The following is a 17,947-nucleotide window of genomic DNA, read 5'->3' on the forward strand; positions in this document are numbered from 1 at the left end:
CATTTACTGTAATTTTTTATCACACCTAATATAATTGCCAGAGAATGACAAAACATTCAGTAACTGTAAGTCATGAGTGGGCAATTAAAAACGTGACAGAGTCATATTTGCTCCTTTTTTTTTTTTTTGAAGTCCTGGGGATCAAACCCAGGGCCTTACAATATGCTAAGTGAGTGCTCTACTACTGAGTTAGAGTCCAATTTTATTCATTCCTTTGGATCACTGAATCATAGAATTTAAAAAATTAGAAAACATTAAGTGCCTTTATTTTTAATGGAAAACAGAAACTCAGAGATATTGTGAAAACTTGAAGATCATATAACTAATAAATGATAAAGCTCAATCTCAAATCAAGGTCTCCTGACCTACTTCAATGTACCACACTACTTATACTAATCATTACATCCTGATCAGATGAATGTTTCCAAATTATCAAGTTTCTACCGTGTGCTTACCAATGTGGTAGGCGTTGAAGCAGAAGATAAAGCTTTTTTAAAAGAGATGTTCCCAGAAAGAATGGCTGCTATCAAGAAATCAGCCAATAACAAATGCTGGCAAGGTTGTGGGGAGAAAGGAACCCTTCTGCATTGTCAATGGGAGTGCAGACTGGTGCAACCACTCTGGAAATCAATATGGAGATACCTCAAACAACTAGGATTAGAAGTCTCATTTGACTCAGCTATTCTTCTGCTGAGTATTTTCCAAAAGAATGAAAAGAATCATACCACAGTGATATATGCTCACCCATGTTTATAGCAGCACAGTTTGTAATAGCTAAAACTTGGAAACAGTCCAATTGCCCATCAACTCAACTGGAGACTGGATAAAGAAGATGTGGTTTTTTCTTTTTATAAAATGGAGTACTATTCAGCCATAAAGAATGAGAAACTAGAGACATTTATAGCTAAGTGGATGCACATTGAGGCCATGCTCTTAAGTGAAATAAATAGGACACACATGTGTAAATATTGAATACTTTCTCTGGTGTGAGAAACTGAAAGTGTAAATAAGGAACAAAATGTATAATTGATAATGTGAAATAGGAAGAAAAGGTCTAAAGGAGTAGGGGAAGTGTGGGGGTAAGGGAAAAGAAAGAAGGGAAAAGAAAAAATATGAGAAAAGGAAAAAAATGGAAACAAAGTCTTTGTAAATAGGGAAGGGTGGAGGGGTTGAAGGGAGGGGAGGGGAATGGGGAAAAAAATAAAAACCAAGATACATCATCTAAAGGTATAAGACCCCAATGATGAATGTAACTGTATTGTATACCTAAAATGTACCAATAAACTTAATGGAAAAAAATAAAAGATGTTTTAAAGGGCTAAGAGTGTAGATCATTGAAAGAGTGCTTGATTAGAGTAGTCAAAGCCCTAAGTTCTATCTCCAGCATTACAAAAAAAAAAAAAAGATCAAAAAATTTTAAAACTTTGGCTCTGTTGAGATGAGCATTAGAAGATTAATATACAGGAAACAGAAGCAGATAACAAATAGAATTGAATTCATGTATAATTAAGTGTTCAATGTCAGAAGGATGCTAACTAGTGAAAAGAGAAGGGTAGGCCAGAGGAATTAGAAGGGCAAGAATAGGGAAGAAACTATTATCTGCTCTGAATCTAGTAGACAGAGCACTGAGGAGTCATTCTTTGATAAGGCTATGTGTTGTTACCAACGTACCAGGTAAGACAAGATATTTTATATTGTCCTTCCTCACAGGGTATATGTAGAAAAATTGATGAAAATGAAAATTTGCTAAGTAATTTTAAAGAAACTACCTGTATTCACCCTTAATGTATAATTCCTAAAATTCCTGCCAAAGCATTAAGAAATACTTTTCTTAATTATAATATCTTATATCATGCTAGCATATGAGTATATTATAATCACATTTTTATGACAAATAACACATAATTCCAGAAAAAATAGAAGTTTTAGAAGTCTTTGCCCAGGTGGAAGCATTAAGTGCCTCAAATTGATTTAAATTAATAATTACCACAAAAAGACTAAGATGAAAATGCATACTTAGCAAATGATTTCAGGAAAGCAAAAGACAAAAAAAGAAGGGCAAGTAACATTACTGCTTGGATTTACTCTTCTAAAATGGAATGATTAGGCTCAGGGTGTAGCTCAGTGGAAGACTGCTTGCCTAGTATGTGCATGACTGAGAGTTAAATCTGCAGCACTGGTGCTCAAGAGATGGAGGAAGGGAAGAGAGAAGGAAGAGGAAGGGGATGCAAAAAGAATTAAGATATTTTGTGTACATGTACCAACTCCCCACAAATAGTATAATCCTTATGTACTGCAAACATGTACTGCTAAAAAATTAAAATAATAATAATAAGTAGAATAAAGTGATTATACTACATATACTGAACTCACAAATGTATACAATCTGTTTCAAGAAGAAATTACATAATCTATTGAGAAATTTTAAAATACATTTTCATTGTCATTAAGTCTATTTTTAGCATAAATATACCCTTTTGGTCTTTATTCTTTTTCTGTGTTTTATTCACTGCTGTGTTCCCCCCGGGCCAACATATTTGCTGGTACATAGTAGGTGCTATTAAATATTTGTTTTATTTTGCTATTAGCAGGCTCTTTTCCCTCACTAGATATTTTAACATTTCATTTTAACTGTTGCTTAGGACACAAGGGCTACACCAAGAGACTAAGAACAATTTGAAAACATACTTTCAAAATCATTGCATAAACAATGCTAAAATTAGATACAGTCTCATGGGAAAAGTAATTTCTCTTCATCCTGTGGAAAAAATTAAGGATCAAAACTTGCAAGACCTTCTGGAGTCTCAGTATGGATTAGAATAACCAAAAGAGAGACAGAGATGGAGCGAAACAGAGACAGCGTGAAGAAAAAATACAAAAGAAAAATATCAAGGCACTATGACACAAAATAAGAGGATTAAATGCTTCTCTTTATCACTAACCTCTAAGAGAAAAGAGAGTAAATAGGGCATAAAAATCATAAATACTGTTCCCCAAAATGGAAATTGTATGAGGTTGCTGACAACTGATATTTCTTGCATACTTGTTTTGAAATACATTAGAGGCAATGGAGTTTAAAGCTATGAGCCCTGGCTTTAGAGTCACTTTAATGAAGGTATGCATTCTAGTTTTGTATCTCAGCAAATGTGAGACTTTCAGGGTTAATGTGACAGCAGAAACAATATCAACAAATAGCAGATATTAATAAGTATACCCTTTTCAGTTTCTTCAGTTATAATTAGTGTTTAGATTGTTCATGATATATTTAGTCCTAAAAGGCAATTTTCTGCCTAAAACTAATAGACACACTATAGTCCCCATGAACCTGCCGGGAAAACCTTGTTAGAATATTTTAAAGCTAAACTTCCATCACACTAACAATTTCCTCTAAATAAATCATCAGAGAAATATTAAAACTGTAACTTTCTAAAGATCTTTACACATAGAATATTATTTTTCAATTTCAATAGTTATATCCATACTACTTCCCTGAAAAGCTCTGACAACTCAAAATTCTACTTTCAACATGGAGTAGTGCCTTCTCCTACATTAATGGTCAGCACTGTTAGCACATTTCAGTTTTTGTTTTGTTTTATTTTGTTTGAGAGTCTTGCTATGTAGCTCAGGCTTGCCTTGAACTTGGGGCAGTCCCCTGCCTCAACCTCCTGAGTGCTAGGATTACAGGTATGCACCACCAGGCCTGTCTCTACATATTTAAATTTTTTCTGATTAGATGGCTGAAAACTCATTGTTATATTACTTTGCGTTTTCTTGATGCCTATTGAGGTTGAGGATATTTCTACTTGGTTTTGGCCATTTTCATTTCCTTATCTTTACTGTTCACATCCTTGCTCACTTTTTGATGTATATTTGTCTTATTTTACAGAAATTTTTCATATATTATGGATGTTAAGCTTCAAATATTTGTGAAACATGTTGCAAATATTTACCCATTGGCTCTTGATTTTAAGATGACTTTTTTCATTTAAAATGTAATATTTTATGTATTCAAATGTCTACCATTGCTTACCTAATTTCTGAATTTCCTATATGCTTAAGAAGGTTTTTCTAACTCCAGATAATAATACACTTTTCCAATTTTTCTTCAAATTTCCTATTTTATCTAGGATGTCAAAATTTAATTCATTTATATTAAGATAGGGTGTGAGGTAGAGATTCAACTTGGCTTCCTGATGGTTAGTCAAATTTACCAGCACTGTTAAATAATTTTTGCCCACAGAATTGAAATTTCATCCTTCTCAGTTTCTAAATTGTTACACTTATATGAGACTTCTCATTCTCTTCCACTGAACTGTGTGGACATTCATGCAACAATATACTCCTTTTGCATTTTATTATCTAAAAATAATTTCTCGACTCTTCTTGTTTACTTTATCTACCTCTTAAGATTTAAAATCAACCTCACAAACTGCATAAAAAGATTGTTTGGCTTGAGTTGTAATTACATGCAATTTGCAGATTAATTTGATGAGAACTGTCTTCTCTTGAAAATTGAGCCTTTCCATCTAGGAACATGGTCTATCTCTTTATTTATTTATCTTTTGAGCAGAGAAACTACTAGTGTCCCTGTTATAACCTCTTGGAAAGACAAATTGTTTCATATCTATCACAGTAAAAATTGATAAACTCTGTAAACCAGCAATTCCCTATCAACTCTGAAGAATATCCATATACAAACATGACTTACAGTATTCTCTATAGTAGCCCACCAAAAGGAAGTAACCTATTAATAGAAAAATGAATAAGAACATATTATCATCCTATTTCTGAATATTATGCAAAAATTAAGTACAATGAGGCAGATCAACATGTTTTGGCACGACAATACCAAAACATATCATTAAGCAAACAATATTATAGGTCATATATGCCTATGTAAAAAACACACATATATACACACAAAACAAAAGCAAATACTTCTACAAGTTCATATGTGTACACAAATACAAAGCAAAATATTAGGAAAGATACCCAATATGTTAGTTTGCTTTCATTACTATAATGAAATACCTAAGACTGGGTAGTTTACAATGAAAAGAGATTTATTTAGTTCACAAGTTTGGAGTGATAAAATTTCAAAGAGCTTTGTGCCAGGTCTTGTGAGGGCACCACTGGTTATATTACATTATTGTAGATGGCCATGGTGAGAGCTCAGAGAGGGAAACATCATAGGATAGACAGAAAGTCAGAGTGAAAAGAGAGGCCAGCCTTATTCTTTTATAACAACACTCACAAAAATTAACTCAGCATCCCACAAGAATGACATCCAGGAACAGCAATTCTGATGACCTCCCATTAGTTTCGACCTCTTAAATGTTCCAACACCTCCTACAGTGACACAAGAGGGCTTAAGCTTCCAATATATGAATACTTAAAGGACAAGCCACAGCATACACCAAATTAATAAAATAGTTGTTCCCATGAAAAGAATCGGGGTAGAGACTAGAGATAAAGAGTTATTTTTATATAACATTTTTAAACTTTTTTCCAAGAGAATTTATTCATGTATTATCACAGAAATAAGAGTAAGAACAACTCAGCAAAAATGTTTAAAAGCAGACAGAAGTGATTTGAAAATACTGTTTTTATTAGACTACAAATAATGAAATTTCAATATCCAAACTGTTACCACATATTGTCCAATAAAAAGTAGAAGATACTCACCTATAAAACCCACATCTTAATTCAACTTATCTACTATCCAGATGCAATTGTAAAGAAGCCAATCTCACAAATGTATACAAAAGTGACTGACTAAAAGGGCAGGGATTTAGCTCAGTAGCACAGTGTCTGCCTGGCAAGTGCAAGGTCCTGAGTTTGAGCCCCGGTAGGGGGAAAAAAAAAAGTGACTGACTAGAAACAACCATATTAAGAAGCAAGAAGTAGTAATGGAAAATGATAGCTAAATTCTAAGAAAAAGGACAGAACTCTTTCTCTTGGTCAATCAGAATCCATCTTTAGTTAATTAACTTTCTTTTATAGACAGTTTATTAAAATACAAAATATTCTTTCACCTGATTTTCCATATATATATGAAAGAGAAAAGGGGGAGAATAGTGGTTATGGTTCTGGAGTCATGAGTAAAGTCTTGTTTGTGCAACTCACCAGCTTTATAATCTTGAACCTTATAGTTAACTTCATTATTCTTTACTTTTCTGATTAGTATATTGTGGATACTTCATAAGATTATAGGGAAAACTAAATGACTTAAAACTTGTAAAGTGTTTACAGCTATGCCTGTTGTAAAGTAATTTCACTTGAGTTAGCTATTATTTTCCATTGTATTGGCTTTTAATTGAACAAATATTCATTAATTAGTGACCACTTGTCAGGTACCTATTAGTGATAGAGAGATGATTAAGAATCAGCCCCTGCCATTGAAAAAGGTAATCTAGTGTGAAATAAATAGACACATATGTCTATGATGTGGTAAAGCACTTTGAAAGAATAATTGGCATGTACTATGAACACACAAAGAAGACACACTCAGCCAAGCACTGGAGAGGCAAAGGTGGAGAACTGGGGCATATTTGATATGGGAATTTTCAGTAAGTACTTTCTCCCCATTTCACCTTTCCTTTAGAGAAACTTCATGGTAGATTATTTACTCCTCCCCAAAGCTAAAAGGGACCCACCAAAATTTATGTCACCACAGGCACAACTGTTAATCCTGATGTCAACTTGACTGAATTATGAAATGCCTAGCAAACTAGTAAAGCAGGCTCCTGGGTGTGCTAGAATGAGTCATGGAGGCGTGGCCTTCAGTGCCTTCAGTGATCCCTGGCCTCTTCCTCTCTGACACTCTTCCCCTGCTCTGCTTCCCAGACTCCATGAACTGACTAGCTTTGTTCCACTGTGCTCTTCCACTATGATGTCTCTGCCTTGGAGCCAGATGATCATGGACTGAAACCTTGAGTTAAATTAAATCTCTCATCCGTTAAGTTGTTGGTGTTGGTATTATATCTCCACAATAACAAAGCTGGCTAATACAGCAAGTCTTTCTGATTACAATCTAAATTTGGCAATCAAGAGTTACCATTATGAGACATGACAGAATTGTTCCACAGGACAAGCTGGAAAACAACTACAAATCATGTTACAAATCTCATAGGGAGTTGACTATTCCACACGGTTCCAGCATTTCATAACATAGTTTCCACATTCAGTGAGCATTTTATGGTAAGTTTCCAGAGTCAGTTTCACAGCAAATATCTAAACCCATTGCCAAGGACTTGAGATTGTATAAACTCAAGATAAATATGAGTCAGCACTGCATCTCAGTTTTTTTAAAAAATGAAAGTAACATATCAATGGCAGCATATTATCTAGGAACTACAAGGTAACTCTCCAGCCACAGGCCAAAATCTTATAGGATCTAGACTGAATACTTAAGAGAGAAAAATAGAGAATCTCCTACTGATTAAAAGATTAACATATAAGACACAATGAGTTAAAAGAGTAAGCAACACTTTCCAACTAATTCAGCAAGTACCACCCACTCCAAAACAAGCAAAAATAAAAGATTTCCTGCCCATAGTGCTCATGGTCTAGTCCAAAAAACAAAATGCACACACAAAAAAGAGAATACTATCAATTCTTATACAATACAAATTTAAAATTATGGATTTGAGCATATCAGATCTTAGGTTTTTAACCAAGATTATACATCCTTCATGAAAAACTTATAATGGCTTTTCATTGCCTACAGTATAAATCTCATTTTCTTATTATATCCCAATAGTAGTCTCCTAGTTCAGCTGTAATGGTTTAAATAGTAGGCCTCACATTTTGTGTCTTGAATACTTTTCTATGCAAATCCTAACCATGAATAGCCACATTAATTCCATCTTTTCCATGAAACCCTTGAAGCTACAGCACCTTATGCCCTCTTCCTTCACCAAATACTCCTACTACTTATATAAGTATACTGCTTGGTAGCCTTTGGTATTCCCTACCTCTACCACAAGAAATTGGTCATGAATGGAAAAAATTACAAAATATATCACAACAGAAACACACAGTCATCTTGTATGGTCAGAATGACTCACAGGCTGCCAACAATTGACTGCATCCTAATTAAATTAATGTATCTAAGGGAAACAAGCATTGATTGAGGAAAAAGGGATAAAAGATCTTAAAAGGTGGAGTTGGCTTGGTCCACACAGCACCTTCATGGGGAGAGGGAAGCTTGTGCCCTGGACTTAAGTACTTTTATTACCTAAGGAATGCATCCTTTACATGAAAGCATGCAGGAGCATCTAGCCAATAAACTTCACATAATTCAGACCACATTGGTGCCAATATTTCCTATTCACAGAATGAGAAACTATGAAGGAAAAAGAGTTTCTTTTTTTCCCCCAATACTGGGAATCGAACTCAGGACCTTGTGCTTGCCAGGCAGACACGGTGCTGCTGAGCTACATCCCCAGCCCCAGAAGGAGCATTTCTGAAGTCATCTTTCTTGTAGTATAATTTAAATAGTGCAAAAACATCACTTTGGGGAATCTAGTTTGATGGGTTTTGACAAATGTATATGGATGTATAACCACAATCACAATTAAGATATATATATATATATATATTCTCTGTGTGTGTGTATATATATATATATATATGACTTAACTGTTCATAAAGGTATACTTGTGTAATCAATTAGGGTTCATTAGAGGAACGGAAAAATATATAAATATATGATTATTATATAAAGGATTTACTGGGTAGGCTTATAATGACTGCTTGCATAAGCAAAGATGGAAGAATGCAAAATGGATGTCTATGAACTGGAGATCCAGAGCAACCAATTGAAGAACAAAGGCCTGGAGCTCACTGTAAGGTCCAGCATGAGTCCATGTCAGAAAGCCAAAGGGTCTGTGTTGGAAGACTGAAAAGTCTGCACTGGAATCCCAGAAGAATTATAGATAAATGTCTAAAAGTGATGGTGAAGACCAGAGCTACTCAGAAGAAGAAAAGGAAAGACTTCCTTCTTTTTTCCATTTTTATTCTGTCCAGGAAACAAACCTATTGGATAGTGCCATGCATATTTAAGGTGGGCCTTCCCACCTTAGTTTGTGGCCTATGGGTCAATCATCCACAGACACACCCAGAATTGTGCTCCACTACTCCAATAGATGTTTCTTAATCCATTCAAGTTCACACATCACAATTAACAATCACAACTTGTAACAATAATTTTTCACTAAAAATAGCATTGTCAACTTAGCTAGAACGAATTCACACTTAATATACTGACAAAATTCTGAAAATGAGAGAGAAGACTATCCTCTCAGACCTAAAGCATATCAGTAAAATGTATTAGATTAAAAGGTTACCTTAATGAGACAGAATAGTACATAGGCCTACAGCTCTTTGTGACTATAACCTGATTGCACATATTGTATTAATATAATGTCTCAGGGGGAAGGGATGGTGGTTTGTTTGGCCAGTAATTTTCTTTTTTTCAAAGTTTAGTATTGAACACTTCTTTTTTTTTTTAATTAGTACATATTTGCAGTGCATAATGAATGTTTTCACTGGGGGTAGTTGGTACGTGTACATGAAACATCTTAATTCTTTTTCCATTCACTTACCCTACTTCCTTACCCCCCACAACATCTCATCGTCCCCTTCTGTTATGGCTTGTGTCTAAATGTCCCCCCAAAGCCTCATGCAGATGAGGTGGGGCTTTCTTTTTCAGAGGTGGCTAAATCTAGAGTGTGATTAAGGGCATGTGATTACTAAACCACTACATGTGAGTGATTGGTTTGGCACCGCCCTAATCCCTGTAGTCTGAATAAGATAAAAGGGGCAGAAAGACACTGTTAAGGTCCCTTGTTGCTTTTGCTGTCTTCAACCACCATAAACTGTTGCCTCTCTGCCACCCTGCCTTGGAGCCAGCTGACTAGGGACTGAAACCTCTACAAACTATAAGCCAAATAAACCGTTTCCCCTTTAGCTTTGGGTGTCAGGTATTTTGTCTCAGCAATGAGAGAAAAGTAACTAAGACACCTTCCCATCTGCAATTTATTTATACAGTACTTTGGGTTTTGAGAAACCATACAATTTTTAAGCTTGTGTATCTGATTTATTTTACTTAATGTTATGAATTGAAGGTGTATCCATTTTCCCAAAAAATGACTCAAATTTATCCTTCTTTATAGAAGACTATTAGTCCATTTTGGATAAATATCATATTTTTTTTATCCACTGCCATGATTTAGCTATTATGAATTATCCTGCTATAAACATGCATATGCAAGTATCAAAATAATATGATGTCTAATTCTTTAGGGAAGATCCCTAGAAATGAAATAGCTAGGCTAAATGGATCTTCTATTTTTAGTTTTCTGAGGAATCTACATAATGATTTCCATAATTGTTGTACATCAACAATGTAGGGAGGTTTCTTTTTCCTCAAAGCCTCATCAGAATTATTCATTGTTTGATTTCTTCATGATTGCCATTTATTCTGAAGTAAGACGGAATCTCAACATTGTTTGAATTTGCATTTTTCCAATGACCAAAAATGGTGAATATTTTCTCATGTATTTAGTGGCTCTTTGTACTTTTTATGAGAAGTATCTACTCATTCAGTTGCCCATTTTTATTGGTCTTTTAATTTGGGGGTCTAATTTTTTTAGTTTTATATACATTCTAGATGTTAATTCTCTGTCCAAGATGTAGTTTGCAAAAAAATTTTCCCACTCTCTATGTTCACACTGTTGATTGCTTTCTTTGTTGTGCAGAAGAACTTTAATTTGATATAATCCCATTTGTTAATACATATCTTTTCCTGTGTAACAGGCATTTTGTTCAGAAAGTCCTTGCCTATGCCTATAACTTCAAGAGTTTTGCCTACCTTTTAAAATTTTTATTTCTATCAGTGAATGTTTGCAGTACATAATGATTACATTCATCTTGGAGGGTGGTGGTACCTGTACATAGCACCTTATCTTCCAGAAGGTTAAGTGTTTCTGTTTTAATAGTTAGGTCTTTGAACCATTTTTATTTTAGTTTAGTACATGGTAAGATATATGCATCTAGCTTCCATCTTCTGCATGTGGGTTTTCCCAGCACATACACTGGAGGAAAGATAACTCTAAGCCTTCTCTACATTTTGTTTCCACATGGCACAGGGCAGCAGAGATAAGAACTAGACAACCAACATAATCCAGGACAAAGATGATTCCTAGGGAGAGAAGCCACAAGAATCCATGGCTGTAGAAATTAAGTCCAACTGCCTACTAAAACCCCCACCCTGTGGACTACCTCAATTGGAGACCAGAGGGCTGATCACATTCCCCATCTACCATGTGGGGAATCTACAGAAGCAAGGACAATTTTTGCTTGAATAGTAACCATAGTCTGGGGGAAATGGACATAGAGCCCTCTGGTATAGGGAAGGCACCTCAGAAATTACTGGGTCCATAAAGCTAGGCATAGGAAATTGTGATTGGCTGGACCCCAGGACTGCAGACTTTGAGAAAAAACACCCCAAAACATAGGAATTTTTTTCTTTGACTCAACATTTTAAATTTTTTTCTATTTTATATTATTTTTATTTTTCTTACATTGGTTTCTTTTTGAAGGTTTAGGGGTTTTTCTCATTTTTGTTTTCTCTTTTAGTTTTTTTCTATTGTTTTCTTTTTCCATTTCAAGTTTTTTTCTCTTCTGTCTTAACTTTTTTTTTTTTTTTTTGGTACCGGGGATCAAACTCGGGTCCTTGCACTTGGGAGTCAGGCAGCATAACCACTGAGCTAAATCCCCGGCCCCTGTCTTAACTTTCTTTTATTTCTTGTTTTTCTTTTTGCTTATCTTTTTTTCTTCTTTACTGTTATTCTTTCCTGCTACTGTTCTCTAACACTATTAATTTCCTTTTACTCATTAGGATCCACATCTTTTTTTCTCTAATCCTCAGATCCCATCAATTAATTTTTCAAATTTTGCTTTTTTCACTCTCCAATTCCCCAACTCCTCCAACTTTACTAGTATAACTATTAAAATTTATGAATCTCTAGATAGCTATGTAAATTTTCACTATGCTGTTGGTTACTGGTTAGTAGAGGTACAATTGTTCCACTTAGTAGACATTTACTGTAGGTCAATAGTAGATGAATATTTAGTCTTTCTTAGTATTTATACTATAATTATAGATCTCTTTTCTATGGTTAAAGGTGGTACATTATTGCCCCTTACCATTTGTTAATATTCAGCTTATATATAATGTTATAATTGATGATTTTATTACTATAGCCAAGGTGTCATAGCTGTTGCTATTAATTGGTTTTATTGAAGTGCTAATATCTAAATTGCCTATGGGTCATTAACAATACTGTAGCCCATTGCAGGAGAAATGAGTATTGGGCCAAAAATAATCCCACCTCCTATTTCAAGTAAACAGAGATGGTTGGATCCTGGGACAAAGGCAAAAGCCAGTAGTTAGCCATACCCAGAGAATATCACTAAAAAGCCTTTGCCATCCTTTCATGATAAAAACCCTGAAGAAAATGGGTGCAGAAAGACCTTATCTCAATCTGATGAAATCCATTTATGACAAACCTACTGCCACCACCATATTAAGTGGAAAAAAACTGAAAGATTTCCCTCTAACAGCGAGAACAAGACAAGGATATCCACTATCAGTGCTCCTGTTGGACATAGCACTCGAAATGTTAGCAAGAGCAATTAGGCAAGAAAAAGAAATAAAAAGATATACGTATATAGAATGGAAGAAGTCCAATTATCATTATTTGCAGATGACTTGAACCTCTACATAGAAGACCCTAAGAAAGACACCAAAAGACTCTTAGAATAAATATCCAAATTCAGTAATATAGCAGAGTACAAAATCAACACCCAAAACTCAATAGCATTCCTGTACACTAATAATGAATCCACTGAGAAAAAAATACCATTCCCAAGATCACCAAGAAAAATTACACACTTAGGAATTAATCTAAGGAAGTAAAAGACATCGAGCTTGAAAACTACAGCACTCTACAAAAGGAAATAGAAGAAGACATCAAAAAATGGAAAGATATCCCTTGTACCTGGATAACCAGAACAAATATAGTCAAAATGTCCATTCTTCCTAAATTGATATACATATTTAATGCAATCCAAATCAAAATACCAACAGCTTTCTTTACAGAACTGGAGAAAATAATCTAAAATTTTTACAATCAGAAGAGATCCAGAATAACAAAAGCAATCGTGTGTAACAAGACCAAACCAGGAGGCATCACAATCCTGGACTTGCAGTGATATTACAAAGCTACTACAATAAAAACAGCATGGTATTGGCACAAAAACAGACATGTGGATCAATGAAACAACATAGAGAAAGCAGTAACAATCCAACCACATTCAACTATTTGATCTTTGACAAAGGAGCCAAAAACATACACTGGAAGGAAGAAAGCCTCTTTAATAAATGGTTTTGGGGGAACTGGCTATTCACATGCAGAAGATTGAATCTAAACCCATATATATCACCATATACTAAATGGATCAAAGATCTAAATGTTAAAACAGAAACTTGCTGGTAGAATAGGTAAAAATCTTGAAGTCATAGGCTCAGGTAAGGATTTTCTCAGTAGAAGTTGCATAGGAAATAGTACCAAGAATCAAAAAATGGGATCATATCAAATTAAAAAGCTTCTGCACAGCAAAACACAACAAAACAAAAACAGAGCAAAAAGACAACTGGTACAACAGAAAAAAATTTTGCTAGTTATTCCTAAAATAGGGAAGTAATATATAAAGAACACAAAAACTAGATTCCCCAAAATAAAAGACCCAACCAAAAATTGCAAGTAAAATGAGTAGATTCTTTACAGAAGTATAAATGACCAATAAATACATGAAGAAATGTTCAATATTGCTGACAATTAAAGAAAGGCAAATTAAAACAACTCATATAGTCCATCTTACCTCAGAAAGAGTTGCCATCATGAAAAAACCAAATAGTCAGGCATGGTAGTGTATGTCTTTAATCCCAGCATTTGGGAGGCACAGGCAGGAGAATAGCTGCAAGTTCAAAGGCACCTGGGCTACATAGTGAGTTCAAGAACAGTCTGAACTACATGGCAAGACTCTGTCTCAAAAAAAAAAAACAACAGAAAAACAATCAAACAAATCAGATAGTAACAAATGCTGGCCAGGCTTCAGGGGAAAAGGAAAGCTTGTACGTTGTTGGTGATAATGTAAACTAGTATAACCACTATAGAAATCAGTATGGATATTCCTCAAAAAACTAAAACTAGAAATTTAATTGGACCCTCTTCTAGATATCTAACCAAAGGTGTCAAAAGCATCATATTACAGTGATACATGCATGTCTGTGTTTATAGCAGCACAATTCATAATAGCCAAATCTTGGAAGCAGCCTATATGTCCATTAACAGGTGAATGGATAAAGAAAATGTGGCATATACACACAATGGAGTACTACTCTGCCATAAAGAATGATAAACTTGAGTCATTTATAGGAAATGGATGCACTTTGGGACCACAATATTAAGTGAAATAAATCAGACACACAAGCTTAAATATCTCTTATATGAGAAACTCACATTATAAATAAAGAGAAAAATAAAAAGTAGATAACAAGAAGTAAATGATAGATCTTTCTTAAATAGGAAGGGGATCAAGAAATGGAGGGAGGGGAATGGAGGTGGGAAAGGGAATGAAAAGGGAGTAAAGATGTGTTTTGTACGTGTACCAACTCTTCACAAAGGACATAAACATTATGTGCTGCAAACATGTACTAATAAAAAACCAACAACAAAAATGAGGAAATAAAGAAAGTGACATTTTAAAAAGAAAAAATTAGAGGAAGGAGAATATGTTGTAAATGTTACAGAGGTGGAATATGAAGAATAATTAATAAGTGAATTGCCACTCCTCATTACAGCAGCAAAATTGTCATGTAAAACCACATTCATATATTCATTCAGTCATTAGTAACAACTATGTACCAAGAATTATAAATCATGGAATGACTCAAACACAGCCCCTGCCTTCAAAGAGCTTATACTCTAGAAAGGCTGTAACACATGCCAGATGAAATGGTACAACAGCTTAGCCAATATTACTGTAAGGCAACAGACTATATTGCCATTTTTCAAAAGCTATCAAAAGTGGGGGCTGAGGATTTAGCTCAGTGGTTCCACCTCCTGCCTCGCAAGCGCAAGGAACTGAGTTCGATCCCCAGTACCAAAAAAAAAAACAAAAAAAAGCTATCAAATGTGCCTTACAAAAATTACTCAAGTAACTTTATTTACATATTTTTGTTACTATATCTCCCCAGTGTAGAACTGTCTTTGCCAAAGAAAAGATATTCACACGAGAAAAACTAAAAGTGTAAATAAGGTTCAAAAGGTATAACTGATAATGCGAAATAGGAAGAAAAGGTCTAAAGGAGTAGGGGAAGTGGGAAGGGTAGGGGAAAGGAAAGAAGGGTAAAGAAAAAATATGAGAAAAGGAAAAAATGGAAACAAAGTCTTTGTAAGTAGGGAAGGGTGGAGGGGGTAAAGGGAAGGCAGGGGAATGGGGAAAAAATAAGGACCAAGATACATCATGTAAAGGTACAAGATCCCAATGATGAATGTAACTCTATTGTATACCTAAAATGTACCAATAAATTTAATGGGAAAAAAAAAAAGAAAAGATATTCACTTTGGAGCAACACAGAGTTAACTAGGTTAATATAATTCCCTAAAAAGCATGTCTAGTGGAAAAATTGTAACTGAAAATGAAATGAAAAAGTTTCAAATCTAGAACATTTATTCCAACTTATCTAATGTATAGTTAATGTACAATCAGTCCTCAGGTATTTAAAAATTTAGGAGTCATGAAAGTCATGATTTGTAGCAAAGTTGTTCCAATTGAAATATTTACAAATGTAAAGTGAATCATGTTATGAAAGCACTACCTACAGCTTCCTTAGTTAAGGAATTGCGTACTGACCTATACATTAAAGCTAAAATATAAACAGTGTGATAAGGTCACTCATTCGGGGTACTTAATAGTTTTATTAAACATGAAAATCACCTGACACTTGCATTCTAGTAGATGACTTTGCTTGCTTAACCAAACCTCAGTCTCTGGCTTGCTTGTTGTGTTAGTTACTTTTCTCTCATTGCCGAGACAAAATATCAGACATGCAAAGTTAAAGTGAGAAAGGTTTATTTGGCTTACAGTTTGTAGAGGTTTCAGTCTGTAATCAGCTGGCTCCAAGGAAGGGTGGCATGACAGACAGGCCTTCCTCAGGAGAAACAATTCATGGTGGCCAGAATGTAGCAAAAGCAACAAGAAACCTTAAGGCTGTCTTCCTGCCCTTTTTACCTTATTCAGACTACTTAGGGCAGGTAGCACTCTCAACTTTAATTCTAGTGCTGTTGGGCCTAGCATTGTACCATGAATCAATCACACACTCTAGATTCAGCCACCTTCAAAATACCTCCACTTCATTCACATGAGGGTTTGAGGGGACATCTAAACACAAGCCATAACACTTATATTCCAATTTTTGCCACATGGTATACTGATCAAAATTTTAACAATGAAGTTTATATTAATTTACTCATTTAACAAAATGCATTTACCTGTGCAAAGTACTGTCCTAGCTTTGGTAATACAAAGATAAATGTAACATAATGTTTGTCCTCAGGGAACTTACAGTCTAATGAAATTTACATAAAAAAATTCAATATTTGGAACAGAATGTGTACAAATGTATTATGTAAAGAGAACTATGTAAATACAGCGGAGTATATTACAGAAGCTTCTTGGATGAGATAATACTTAAGCTGAGTCTTATGGGTCAGAGAAGAGTTAGCAAAACAAAGAAAATGAATAAGAAGATGCAAAGGGTATTCAAAGAAAAGGAAGCAATATGTGTAAGCGAGAGCCAGCATGGTAAACAAGAGGAACTACAAGTAGTTAAGCATGACTAAAGCATATATGTAACAAAAGTAATGAAATGTGGGGCTAGTTGGAACCACATGATGACAAACATTCTGTACTATACTCTCTCTAGTAGGCAATAGGAACTTACTGAAGTGGATTTACTGGAGTCATGCTATAATCAAGCATGTGTTCTAAATTATTCCCAAGGGTTGTGGAAGATGGATTAGAAAAAGGTGAAAGAGCGTGAACCTGGAGGACAGTTACTATAATCCACATAACATATAATGAGAGACCAAAATAAGATGGTAGCAATAGGAATGGGAAGGAGGAGACAGAAGTAAAAGATCAAGAGATACTGTAGTTTTAGACCATATACAACTTGACAAGCCATTGGAAACAGGGCCGAAAAGGGGTCTAAGCTAACTTTGAAGTCACATATCTGTGTTATTTACAGAAGAAATTGTAGTTGCAAGTTTGATGCAGAAGATGATCCCTTTTGCTTGTTTTGTTTTCTTTTGTTTCGTGTTGTTTTGAGACAGAGTCTCATATGTACCTCAGGCTGGCTTCAAATTCACTGTGCAATCTAGGCTGGTTTTGATCTCACAATACTCCCTGCCTCAGGCTCCCAAGTGCTGTGATTACAGGCAGCCATCACAGCTCTCAGCTGACTTCTTTAACAGTGCTGGGTGTGTGGCAGTATACAGGCATTCCTTGTTTTATGACTGAGTAATGATCTGGTGACTAGGCTATTAACTGAATTGGTCACTAAATGAGAAATCATATATAGTATGTACATTACAATATTCAGAACAAAGAAATGGTCAAAGGATACTCCAACCTCATGATTTGCTTTTATTTGCATAACTTACATGCAGTACTGCAATGTATAACAGAATATAAAACTACAGTACTGTACTGAACAGTCGAATCAGCAAAAATTACAGTACTTTAAAAACAAGGTATACTGTACAAAAATAATTGAGGCTCTATAAACAAGATGTTCATTATTATGCAAAAA

The 17,947-nt window shown here is 34.8% G+C and overlaps 1 long non-coding RNA gene across 2 annotated transcripts in view; it reads right to left on the reverse strand.

The window, feature by feature from the left end:
• Window positions 1–17,947, reverse strand: part of LOC147822513 (uncharacterized) — a 177,353-nt gene that overhangs the window by 102,724 nt on the left and 56,682 nt on the right. The gene's annotated exons all lie outside the window — the stretch shown is intronic.

Source organism: Heterocephalus glaber, unplaced genomic scaffold (assembly GCF_053883595.1).
Source record: "Heterocephalus glaber isolate CG9 unplaced genomic scaffold, H.glaber_assembly_v1.0 deba00001613, whole genome shotgun sequence".
NCBI classification, from domain to species: Eukaryota; Metazoa; Chordata; class Mammalia; order Rodentia; family Bathyergidae; genus Heterocephalus; species Heterocephalus glaber.